At 44.2% G+C, this 13,839-nt stretch overlaps 1 long non-coding RNA gene across 1 annotated transcript; it reads left to right on the top strand.

Annotated features, from left to right (window-relative positions):
- The first annotated feature begins 5,565 nt into the window (after positions 1–5,565).
- On the top strand, positions 5,566–6,571 carry LOC138527771 (uncharacterized). Its single transcript, XR_011284037.1, has 3 exons — positions 5,566–5,681; positions 5,964–6,085; positions 6,184–6,571. It is a non-coding gene; the product is annotated as an uncharacterized lncRNA (long non-coding RNA).
- Positions 6,572–13,839: the final 7,268 nt, after the last annotated feature.

The raw sequence follows: 13,839 nt of genomic DNA, 5'->3' as shown, positions 1-13,839 counted from the left end.
TCTTTTTTTTCCCCTCCCTTCCTCCTCCCACCTGACCTCCCAACCCCACTTACCTTCTTATCTTTATTTTTTCGAGAGCGGACACGCTGGGAACAGCATTGTTCCCAGTGCGTCCACTCCCGATGGCCGCCATGGAAAGGCAAAACAGACTCTGTTTTCCCTTCCCCGTCAGCCATTTTCTCTGTGATTTTTTTTTCTGTCCCGAAACGCTGCAGTGTTTCAGGATAGAAAAAAATGCTTTTAGTACACCGGTCTTGCAGGTCTTGGGGGCCGGGGTACTAATAGCAATATGCCCCTCGCAGCATTTCCGAGTCAGGCACTGCCCCGGGGCCCATAGTCATAGGCCTGAGGGGGGGCATATTGCATAAGTGTTAGCCAGACTTCTGTCATGAAGAGGCAGTCTATGTTGTACTTCATGACCAGGCCTTACATTTCTGTGCTGCGTTTGAGATGGAGTGACTGTTGATGAATATACAGTTACTTCTGTGGTTGCTTCTTGGCCAGTCGATGAACCTGGGGAAACGCCTTTTGTGTTGCTTGGTAGCTGGGAATATGCACAGTAGTGTCTCATGATTGGTGGGTTTGTCTTCAAGAATGAGAAGCTTCCTCTTAGAAATGATGTTGTCATCCTGGTTCCAGTACCAGTGTGTATACTTGGTGATAAATGGTGTAATCTGAAGTGGCTCAAAGTGAGGCAGAAGGTAATGCGCTGGAGGTATCTGTAGGTCATGTGGTGCCAGTCTGCTAGAGTTTTGTTCCTTCAATCAATCAAAGCATTTGTAAAGCACACTATCACCGAATGCTTCATAGCACTGTCTGGATGCGAGGAAAGAGAGAACACATTTAAGCATACAGATGGGTTTCTAGGCTATGCTTAAAAAGAGCAAAATCTTGTGTCCGATGAAGCCCTAATGGCAGTACATTCCAGAGTTTTGGGCCAGCAATGGAAAAGCCTGGCCTCCCACTCACTCCCGTAGCTTAAGTAGTACCACATGTGCAGAACGGAGTGCACGCCATGGAAGATATAACTGAATCTTGTCCTGCAGAGCTAGACAACCTTGCCCATTCAGTGCCTGATGAATGATTCTCAAGGCCTTGAAATGGATTTGGGCTGGCACAGGCAGCCAGTGAAACTCCTGCCGCTCTGCAGAGATGTGGGGACCAAAGGGAAAACCCTTTACCAGACGAATGACTGCATTTTGCAAAACCTGCAAGCGATGCAGTAGGTATGCTGGTTGGAAGAGAAGAGTCGCGTTACAGTAGTCGAGACTACCATTCAGACAGGCTGCTATCACTTGAGCATGGCGGTCCTTGGAAATAAAAGGAAGGGTTTTCCTAAATTGCTTTAATTTAAGGAAACGGAGGCCACACATGGTATAATCCAGGTTTACATAGTCAATGAGGCTGAGATTTTAACGCCTAGATTCTTGACTACTTCTGCTGGGACAGGAACAGAGCCCAGCGATAATGGCCAGAAGCCAGAGGTTCAGCTCTGCGAAGCGGCCGGAGGGCCAATAATTAAATTGGCCCTCATCCAGTACCCAATTGCTTCTGGGCAGGATCTCAGCTGAGCAGCAGTTCCAGCCTGATCCAAGCCAACCTAAACAGAATTTGAGTGTCACCTACATAAGAAAAGAAATGAAACCCAAAGGAGTGGATGAGGACTGCTGGAGGCTGGATGTATACATTAAAAAGCAAAGGGGAGATGGCAGAGCCCTGCGGGACCCCACAAGTCAGTTTTAGGAGACGATCTAAAACAGGCGAGAGAAACCAGTTGCTAGCGAGATGTCGAGAATGCATGAAACCAATCCAGGACTGACGCAGAGATGCCAGAACTCTGCAACCTTGATAGAAGAAGGGCATGATCAATGGTATCAAAGGCGGCAGACAGGCCCAATAAAATAAGACCTGCCATACTTCCCTCATCCTTGGTCATTGTCAAATCATCAAGCACAGAAACCAAGACGCACTCTGTCCCCATTAAAGGGCGAAAGCCCATTTGACAGGGGTCCAGAATATCATGGCCCTCCAGAAAAGATCGCAATTGAGGAGCATTGACTGCTTCCATGACTTGCATGAAAAAAGGGTGCAAGGAGATGGGCCGGTAGTTAGAAAAGGTCACTGCTTCAAGGGAAGGCTTTTTCAATAACGGGATCATTAGGGATTTTTTTTTAGAAGTGCAGGAATCTGGTTAAAGGCCAGTGAGGAATTGATCTCCTACACTATGACATCACTCATACTTGTAATAACAGACTTACAAATATTCGGGAATATCATCAAGTTGATGAAACTCTAAGCTGAATCTGAGGGTCTGAGTTCAATGAGTGTCAAAGGTAGGCATTTCCTCTTTTTACTTTTCCCATTCTTCAGCCTTGGAGTTCTTTGGGGGTGACACACCTGTAACTGTTCCTGACAGTGGCTGGCATCACAATAGGTATTATAAGAAGTATGGGGTGGTGGCTTGAACCCACTTCTTGAGTATCAAGTCTGGTTGCAGATGGGTTGGTCTGAGTCCCTTATAATGAATTCAGTCCCTTCATTCATTTGTGGGGAACAGTGACCTTAGAGACTATCCACTGCTCAGGTTCTACTGTCTTTGTAGTTCATTGTGTTGGTATGTTAGGAAGTTAATTAGGTAGTCCCAGCAGGTGTCGGCAAAAAGAAATTCAGAGACAAAAAAAAGCGTGGGCATCCTACTTGTGATATTTGAAATTATCATGGGAAAATGCATATCAGTTGCAGAATAGGATGCAACATTTAGTTTTTAGAATGCAGCAGTGAGGAGCAGAAACTGCGGTACAGCAATGAGTGTATCTACAATCAGACAACCCAGGAGCATAGGGTAATCAAACTATGGATGCACAAAACAAGTTATGCGATGCAACCATTTTAAGTATGACAAGGGATGTAGGGCTAGGGAGCAATGAGATGATCGGGAGTGCTGACTGCCAGTCTATGGGATGCAGTAATCCAGGATCTATGACAAGGGATGCATGCATTTGGAGCAGTAAATGGTATGCAAGTTATTCTATAAATGCAGTGACAGCCTGTGGTTCTGACAATCAATACATGCAATAAAATGCCAAACACATCTATCGGATCAAGATGATCTATGCATAAAATATTGCAATCGATCTATGGGTGCAGCACACTCTAAAGTTGCAGAATCCCTCTATGAATGTGGATACAGTATATCGATGCACAAGAGTCTATGGAACATCACAGACCAAAGGACCAACAGAAACTTGAGACTCAAACAGGTAGTAACAAATAGAAACTTTATTCAGTTCAAACATAGGGGTTAGAACAAAAAATGGATGCAAACACAAACCCTTCTTCCATCCCTATAAATGTGTACAGTTTCAAGAGAATAAAACATGTGAGAGGGATATTTGGAAACCAACTACCAATCTACAGCAGAACCGTGGTCTAATATCCAAGTACCCTATTTTACCATTGTTGACGCTCTGGGTTGGACTGCCGTGAAATAATTCTATAGCGTCACTCATAGTGCTTGTGGGATTCCCAATGCCTGGCAGCCTTCTGTAGATCTGGCCAGAAAACATTGGCCCTCACATGTGTTAGTCACTTGGTGTCCATTTGACAGCTAATTTCTTGCCCTGTCTGTCCTGGGTGGATTTTCAGGTTGAGATAATTATTGTTACATCCCCTGCCAAGGGTGGTTTGCCATGGTCTAAGCTAGTCCCAAAATTAGCTTGGTCAAGAGCCTGCCATGGGCTTGGTCTTCTCATGGGCCCACAACAGTCTCAGTGTTCTCACTAGCTACCACAGGCTAAGCTTTCCCCATAAACCCCTCTGGTATAGATTCTCAAGGAGATTTCTACTTTGGTTGGTTTGGCAGTTCCACCAGAATCCAGATTATGGCTCCAGGCTAGTCTATGGGCCTCATTACACAGATGGCGGTGCCGGTAATCCCTTAGCGCCATACTACGAGGTCCCTCAGCGGGTCCCGTCCTTAACATGTGGCCAGACCACACGTTAAGGAAGGGACCCGCTGAGGGACTTCAGGGCAAATAACGGTACCGCTAATAGCGGTACCGTTATTTGCTCCTTCCCCATTCCCATTGAGCCCTATGGGGGCTCAAATGGGAATGGGGAAGGGCCTTGGTGAATGGGGAATTACCGCCCTGCCAACCTTGGAATGGGGCGGTAATTCCCCCATTCACCAAGGCGGACTTGGTAAAATACTGGCGGCAACCATGGCGTTAATAGCGCCATGGTTACTGCCGTCCGTGTAATAAAGCCCTATGTCTCTCTTCCACTCTCCCCCCACTTTCCATGTTAAATCGCAAGGAAAACTGGGTCCATGGACAGACAGTCCCTGCTCACACCTAAGCCTCCCAAAGAGAGTCCATCTCTAGCAACCACTAACTCCATACAAAGTGGAAAAATAAAGGGTATAATCAAGAAGAATTGGCCCATGCTTCAGATGGACCCCCCACTACAACACCTATTTCGCGAACTACCCCTGTTCGCCTGTAGAAACAGCAGATCTCTGCGGAACAGCTTAATTAGAGCTGAAATGTCCAATACCAATACTTCCAACACACAGCATAAGGGCACGGTGCCGTGTCACAATTGCCAGCACTGTGGCAACATTATTAAAGGCACACCATCGCACACCCACGTGCGGGCAAATCAATCTCCCTAAAGCACTCATGTACTTGTGATTCTAGAAATGTGGTATACATTTGTATGACACACTACAATATACGTTTTTCACCAATGTGACTATGATCCGAGCCTTTTTAGATTTCACTGCACTTGTTTTGCTGTGTACATTGACAGTTCATGGTTTTGCTTGAGTTTTTAGTTATATTAACTTTGACTGTTGGTAGTTTTTTGATTTGTGTTTACCGTTTTGTTATGGTGGACTACTAAATCGTATGGTGGAAATGCCACAGCTCTAAAGAAGTATAAAATGCATCATGTAAGTGTTGAATTATATGCAAATGTTTACTTTCTGATGAGACTAACAATCAAGTCACTAGGTTGACCTGAAAGTAATTGTAATGTGTCTAATAGCCAGAGGAATGACCATGGTCGCAGCCTCGAGATGCTTCGAGAGGTTTGGAATGGTGTACAATATCGTTACTATTGTTCCTTTGGCACAGACGGATAAGGGGGGTTACCTCCCAGCCCCGCTGTGCATGACCGTATTTACTACGTGCGGGAGGAGGGACACTGCATCAACTTTGTATGATGTAGTGCCCTCTTGCCCGCCTTATGATGTGTGGAACCAACACTGTTACGTTAGCAGTAGGGTTGTTGCTGCGTGTGTCCTAGCTGCAAGAGTGAGTAATTTGCAGGACCGCCTCTTTGCTGTCCAGTAGGGAAATCCACTACGGCGTTTATAAGGATCCGTATATATTGTGTGTTTTATCTGTTCAATAACACGCGTTTATCCACTACTAACCTACACCACCGTAGTCTTTGAGTCATTGTCGAGTTCCTTCCCCCCGATACGCTCTGGGATCACATACGTTCGTTTGGGCACGTTGTTATGACAACGCCCAATTGCCCTCACCATCATGGCGGGTTTGTGACTTTCCGCGCATGCGCGGGCTTCGCCTTGACAAACAAATATATCCACACAGAGACGCCGCTCGGCTTCCTACGAGCAGAGACATCGACGGCGGTCTAGCGATTGCCACTTGCATGTCAGTCTTTTTGTAAAGGGCATGCCGTAATACACTTATATAACCAGTCGGGAAGTGTATTGATTTTCTTATGTAATGTGCGACAACGGGGAAGGGATGAGGCCGTGTGCAACACTACGTATATACCCTTGGGCTTATTTAGTTGGACGCATTTAGTTCTTCTATGGGCTAATTTAACTTTGGCATGAGATATTAGCTTGCCTTTACCGACATTGATGTAACTGTTAGCTTTGAATATATGGTACCCCATTGAGGTTCTAATACCTATCCTCTTTTCTACAGTTTACTGCACGATTCTGTGGAGGTGAGAAGGAAATTCTTCTCAGTACCTCGACTCACCCGCTACCTTGCTACTAATGCACCCTGCACAGTATGCACTCGAGACATTTATAACCTGATGGCAGGTCAGCTATTTTTCTATTCCTTGCCTTCCTTTAGCATTTTGGACTGCGACACTGGTCATTCAATTAAATTAAATTTAAAATCTGTTTTTTTTTTACAGATGTTCACCAGAGGTTTGGTGTTTGATAACACTACCTGGCAGTACCAGCCCTGAAGGAGGATTAATTCCGAAACGCGTCGGCTCCACTGTATTACAACGTGGACGCTGCCTGCATATTTTACACTGAGCGAGAGACAAGACTACAGAATGAATTGGACTGGTTATTTGTGAACTGAACATAGTGCTTTAACCACACATTCTGTATAGACTACTTACTCCCAGAAGAACTTTACTTAGTTGCACACTAGCCTTGTGTAAGGTTGTGTGTGTTTGAGTTATATTCTTGTATTTTATGTCAAGACCGTAAGAATCGCATTCGATACTTGCACTGTATGTATGTAACGGGGGCTGTGCCTTTGAACAGCCGCCAGACTACTTTTACTACTCTATAAAGTCCTTTTTGGATTGAATTGAAAGTAACTGCCTCCAGGAATTATTTTAGTATTACTCTGTCCTGTTATACGGGACATAGCTCCCACAGCAGTGCAAATTGGGACCTTCTGTCAGCATATGACAGATTTTGTTTGTTTTATATCTTCCAGCTAGCCACACTCTCTCTCCTTCTTCCTGTCTTGGGACACTCCGCTTTTGGTTTGTACTCAGCACAACAATGTTCTCCACTTCTCTAGCACCTGCCCGTGGCACTCCCAAGCTCATGGCCCACTGGTCTTGCAGTCTCCATCCCAGCACCCTCTTCATCCATTGACCAATTTTGCATGATCAATGTTTATTTTATTCCTGTTTTGGACTTCTCTGGCCACCTTCTCATCTATTCTATACCACCTCAGTCTTCAACCTCTCTCTGCTTCTGATGACCTTTCTCTCTCCCTGCCTCATACTGACTGAGCTCTTTTCTTCCTTTCTCCTCTATCCCCCCTTCAGCTTCTTCCTTTTCCTGGTAGTTCTGCCTTCCTCCTCCACTCTGGTCTTGTCCCTCCTCATCTCTATCTTCTCCCTAATGCTCCTGCTCCTTTTGGCTCTTGTCATCAAACTCTGCATGGTCAACCTCTCTCCAAACACCTTTGCACTTGATCTGTTCTTTCCCACTTTTATATTCCAGGTGATTAGGGAATTGGGTAATGAGGGCCTGACTCAGGACAATTGAGCCCTCTGGGCAATTAATTAATATGCTTGGTTAATGCCGGCAAACTCTCCTCTTGCTGAGGTGCATCCCCATCTTTGAATATGGTGGCCCTGTTATGGTTGCAATTCGATCCCAACATGTCTTCTCAAGGTTGGTGTGTGTGTGTGTGTGTGTGTATGATTGTCTCTTCCTATCTCGTTGTCTTACAGTCCCTCCCGTATGCATGGCTCATTTGTATTCCTTGAAGCAGAGGTTTCTGGGTTCTGGTTCTCCCATTTTAATAGTGCCTGAGATGCAGGTGAAAGAGTCAGGGCATCTGAATCTATGAGTCTTACAGTGTTGGAGAAATGTAGGTTGGCAATGGAACAAGACTGGAAATGGGTGAGCAGTCTTCAGGGATCCTACATATACTGTCTGTATAGTCAGCATTGCTGAATAGGTGGCTTTACAGGACCCTCACAGACCCTCCCACTCCTGACCCATACCTCTTCTGTTTGACTTCATCACAGGAACCAAGACAATCTATGGATGCCATAAACAGGTATGAATGCACAAGTCATCTGTGGAACCCAAATTATCTATGAATGCAATAGCAAAGTCAATTTATAAGTGCAATCAATTAATGTAATTGGCAAATCAATCAGTGTATGGGTGCAGCAACATTATAAAGGTACCTAAGAATGTATGAGTGCAGTAACATTCTGTGGAAGGGGAACAGTCAGTAGAGGAGAACAGTGCACAAGTGCTAAAGCCGAACAATCTGCAGATGCAATTGGAACCAGTGTTCCAAATGTACAAAAAGAAGTAGTGGAACTATATTCCCTACTTGCCTGCACCGATCCCAACAAACCCCATCGACACACACCCTCCTACACTCAATACACACCCCAAAATACATGCCCCTGCTGTCTAGGGGAACGCTCAGTGCAGTGCACTGTAAGTGAAAGTTTCAACTTCTTCCTACACTTTAATTTTAAAATGAAACCATTCCGGAACGGTTTCTTTTTAAAATAAAAGTATAGGAACTGTAAAATTGAATTAAATTAAAAGTAGAGGAGTACTGCTCCGGACCGCTCCCGCCCACTTCGAACCTTTCTCTATGAGTGCATTAACAGTATATGGATGCACACAAAACCTGTGAATGCAACAGCCAAGTCAATTGCAGCAGTAATCATACAAATCAGTCTATGAGAGAAAGACGATCTCTGAATTCAATAGTGCAATTGTTGTATGGGTGCAGCAACAGTCTATAGGCCCAAAACAATCTATAGACGCCATGACAGTGTAATAAGCAGGATGCAACTTCTAACAGGAATGGCGTACAGAAGATAAAGTACAGATAGCAGAGGCAATCAGTAGGTATGGAGCCTTTACAATTTACACTGGCTGTGCGCTTGAAAGTGAACCAGTAGGTGAGGGGTTATATCAGTGGAGCACTGACAGTGTACATTAACAAGGGGACAGTACATAAATAAAATAAACATACAGGTCTGAGTGCCAGTATTAACATAAGTAAAAATTACTTATGTACATTCATGTACAGGCTCGGTCGTCATTGGAGGAGGCATATAGCTTCACTCTATTCTTGAATGAATCCACTTATTGAGTGGCTTTGATAGCAAGGATATCGGGGACCAGATATACTGATGGAAGGTGGGGACTGTAGAGTACAAGAAGGGGGGATACATTTAGCAAAGTTTTGGGGGCAGTAGGAAATTGAATAGGGAGATGTTTTGCACTGAGAGACATTCAGTCTTGATGTTGGTAAATTGAGGTGGGATAGGATTTGGGTAGATCGAAGAGGATGCATGTTGAAAAGTTGAGAACTTTGTTGAGGAGAGGAAAGACGTACAACTGTAGGCCCAGGTGAACACTCAAAGAGTAGTCCAAATTGTTGAGTACAAGAGTAGAGATTAGCATTTTAGCAGAATGATGAGTGAGATGCAGCCAGATATTCCTGAGTTTGAGTAGATTTAGTTTGGCTGGAGTGTCAGCAGTCATGAAGAAAAGAGAGGGTTTAAGGTTGCTATCAAAGAGGACTAGAATGTTGCAAGCCGTGGGTGATGAAGTCTGGAGGTCAGGGTGGAAGGCAGTAGAAGATGGACAAATGAGGCTTTGGAGGCTTCCATTTTATCAGGGTTTAGCATCAGGCTCCCTAGTGCCCCGCAGAGCCGGTTAGTGGTGAGGTAGCTGTTGATGTGATCAGATGTAGTATGGGTGAAGGAGGGGAAAGGCGAATCAATCTGGGTGCCATGTGCAATGAGGTGGTTGTGAACGCAAAAGGATGATCTGAGCTTGCCCAGGCAGGAGGTGTAGAGGGTGACGAGGAGTGGGCCAAGTATTGATGCTTTAGAGGCGCCGACTGAAATGGTGGAGGGTTGAGGTTTCAAGTTTATTGAGATGAAAAAGAATCAGTCGGAGATTAAAGACTTGACTCACTCATTGAATTCAAGCAAGGAAAGGAATTGGAGAAGGAAGGCATCAAAGCAGAACGATGCTGGAGGAGAGTTGGCAGTGGTGAGGAAAGGTTTGAAAGTTTGACAAAAGGCTAAGGGCAGCTTCAGTGGAGAGTCTGCAGCAACATTCAGAATAAAGGGGGTTGCATAGTGTGTGAACCGCTAGGTAGTTGATGTAGTATTTAAAGCCACCTCTCTTGGGGATTTTGGAGTGATGTAGTAGAAGAGAGATGGGCTGGTAAAGTAAGGGGTCATTTTTGTTGGCAGTGGGTATGGCTGTGGGTATTTTATAGCAGGCTGGTTAGACACATGTAGAGAGAGGGCCTTGAAAAGGGAGGAGCGATAGGAGGAGGTGAAAAGTACAGTCCCTCTGATCATTTGAGAGGCAAAGTGACCAATAGGAGCACACAATAATTAGAGTGCAGTCAGTGAAATGGTAAATAGTCGGATAGGTGGGGGGTGGAGAGAAGGATGCATTAGATAGAGTTTATAGAGAGTGTCACATATTTTATTAATTTTGGAGGTGAAGCAGGAGGCAAATATGTTACAAGAGAAGGATCTGGGAAAATAGCAGATTTTGGGATGGATTGTATTGCCTGAACGCTCATGTATAGCGTGTAAGGGAGAATATAAGACCTGAATCTAGATAGAGGTTTTAGCAGAGCCAGAGAGATGGTGAAAATAATCTGCATGCCAGTTGTATGGGTAAAAGAGCATAGTTGTTCTTAGCTGTTGGATACCTGGCAAGATTCAAGGTTGAAGGCAGCAACAGAAAGGGTGACAGAGCTGGCAAGATAGTGATGTTCCAAGTTGGTGGTGAGTGAATTTTTTAAATAGAGTAGGAATATAGGGGGAGCCAGGACTTGGATGGAGATCTTGACTGGTCACTGAAGAGGAGCTATAATTTGGCCTTGACTTTCCACTTAGTAATAGGTGTGAGAGAGGTAGCAAGAGTGGATTGGGAACGGGAAATCTGAAGGTAATAAATGAGTAGCAAGAGGGAGAGGCTGTAATTTTGTAAACCTATAATTTTGAATGCTACATGAAATGCTGTTTTATACTATGATTTAAGAAGAACGAGCACCTGCATAAGATGACAAGATACCAAGTAGATTTTGAATAAGCTTGAGAAAGAGGAATTTATAAATATTATTATATAAATTCATAATTAACAATTCCACTGACGTTATTATGATTTTGGCCCTGAAGAAGCACACACTGGGCAGCTGATATTTAGCCTGCAGAGTGTGAAACAGGTGTTTGCCAGTGATGTTCTTGCTATGTTATTCACTTGCCTACCAAAGCCATCACTGCTAGACTAGTGATGCCTTTGCTAGGCCACGGCTTTTCTTGCCATGCTGATTTATTTTCAATAAAGGAATAGTACACACGCATATAAAGACATTTTCATTTCATGGATACATTGCAAGTGGTTTGGAGCATACATTCAAATAGCAGAGACAAAGAGGAGCCCTAGGAAAGGCCCGTAGATGGCCTTGCCAAGGATGCCTAGTGTCAGGTCCTTGGATATTAAGGTCATGCGTGTAGGCTCCTCACTTCAAGAACTCCTGGCAGGGCTAGAATGACATCTGATGAGCACACAGTCAGGATGAGCTGATGTTCAAGTTCACACCAACCAGAAATGCTATCTCAGGGGTGTTTGTTTCCAGTGCTTTGGTTGCAAATGTCGGTGGGGAGTGCAGGTACAAGGGAGTCGTGCTGGACTTGCTCTGAGTGCAATGTTGCCAGTATTGCCCAATTCATGATCTACCTTGGGCTACGATGGTGGCCATATATAACATAGTCAGGTCAGGGGGATATTTATTTTTTCTGCAAGCAGACTTGCCTTTTTAGAGGTACTGTGGCTCCAGTGGACTGGCTGTTAATGTAGATGGACAATGAGGTCTATAATAAGTAGGGGATGTGTGGCCCTCTTTTTTGATACGGTGGACCTATGTCATGAGGGTAGAGATCAATACTTTTAACACAGGGACATAGGCTACCCCACCTGTCTGGGACTTGCCGGTAGTATAATGCCGCACAAATAGATCGATCATAACATTTGATCTACACTTGAATTAGAGAGCACCAACATTTGTATTTACACATTTAACACATTTTATTGTCTAGTAAATCATTAAAAGAAGCCTATTTAGGCTGTTGTACATATATAGCCAATTACAACCCCATGTGTTGTGGGAGTTTGTACAAATGCAATCATATTAAGTATTCAAATGACTAACAAATTGCAATAAGGTATTTTTTCATGAAGGTTAGTACAGGTTGTGATTTAGAATGTGCTTACTATAACCAATACATCTGTCTAGTCGACCCTTGGGTGTTTCTGGCACAAACTGAGTGGTTTGCTGTTCTAATGCCGTCTTCAGGACTGTGGAAGTGGACTGAATGGTGTAACTTGTGTACCCCGTGAGTGGAACATCTAAAAGTAGAAAAATAAAATCAGAACAATGGTGTTTCTCTGCAGGGATTGATGATTGCCTGTAGTGTGTGCTGTGACATGTCCTACCTGAGCCAATGGTTGTAGTGTCACAGGTACTGAGAAGAGGTGCAGCGTTCTTCTCTCAAGGTGCCTTCTGTGCGCCTTGGATTTCTTGGTCCTCTGTGAATGGGATCTGGTGATGAGTATTCCAGCTGGTTCCGCTGTAAATTTAATAAAGGCTTCTGTCATCTTTGTAATGTCTATGAATTTGTAGACAAATCTAAATTACTGCATCTGTTGAGCGGGCGTGCGGTCATAATACAAATGGTGCCCTGATTCTGGCAAACCCTAAGCGGGTAATGCCTGATTGTGAATGCGTCATTGCATCACGTAAGGAAAGGATGCCTAGCCGCCATCTTACCCTAATGCTGGCGAGCCCTTAGGGGGTGATGCCGGCTCGTGATTATGTCATTAAATCACGTGAAGGAAACCCGGTGGGTCTACCTTTGCACCAGACATCGCCAATTTATACATGGACAATCTGGAAAACAAGTTAATCTACAACGACAACAACATATACAGGAACCAACTAATAGGGTGGGTGCGATATATCGACGACATTTTCACCATCTGGAGAGGAACAACTATACAACTCCAAGAATTCCATACCTGGCTCAACAGCATAGACACCTGCATACATTTCATAATGCACCACGACACTACCAACATAGCATTTTTGGACCTCAACATCATCAGATCAGAATACGGCAAAATTATCACAACCCTGTACCGCAAATCCACAGACAAGAAAACTTTACTGAAATTGAAGAGTTTTCATCCACACGCCCTTAAAGAAAACCTACCGTACGGCCAGTTCCTTAGAATAAGGAGGAACTGCACTACGCTACCAGAGTATGACCATCATGGCAAGGATTTGGAGAATCGTCTCAAAGCAAGAAGGTACCTGTCAGTAATCATCAGGAAAGCACGCAAGACAGCAAGAAACACCAAGAAGACAGATTGCCTGACGAAACGTCCAAGAGAAGAACACAAGGAAAAAATGACGTGCGTGACCACATTCACACCGGTCAGTAATGCAATCAAGAAAACCATTCTTAACATCTGGAGCCTACTACAAACAGAAACCTTCACACCAGAGACACCAAGATTTGTGTTCAAAAGAAGTAAAAACCTTAGAGATCGTCTAGTTCACACGTACCCTACTGAGAAACCCAAAAAGCCAGACCAAACTACTTTATGGCACCTCCCACCAACGGTTGGACATTACAGATGTGGCAAATGCTCAGTGTGCCATCTCACCCAAGACCAAAAAGAAGTTTCACTCAATGGCACCATTTGGAAGTATAAAACCTTTTCCAACTGCCTCACAAAATGGAGCATCTACATGATAAAATGCCCCTGTAACCTATAGGGAAAAGCAAGCGTGAAGTGAGGAAAAGAATCTGTGAGCACAGATCGTGTCTCAAGAATACCATTGAGGATAAACCAATGGTGCCGCATTTTGTCAAAGAAAAACACAAACACACAGAACTACGAAGGCCAGAGGAGGAGATAGAGATCTAGAACTCAGAAAATTGGAGCAGAAATGGATACACCGCTTAGATAGGTTGAAAAATGGGCTAAATGTTTCAATAGAATGGAACCTGTTCTTCTAA

This window comes from Ambystoma mexicanum, chromosome 7q, assembly GCF_040938575.1.
Source record: "Ambystoma mexicanum isolate Mex_15411 chromosome 7q, UKY_AmexF1_1, whole genome shotgun sequence".
Lineage (NCBI taxonomy): Eukaryota > Metazoa > Chordata > Amphibia > Caudata > Ambystomatidae > Ambystoma > Ambystoma mexicanum.
Note: the sequence above shows the minus strand (reverse complement) of the source record. Positions and strands in the feature narration are given on the sequence as shown.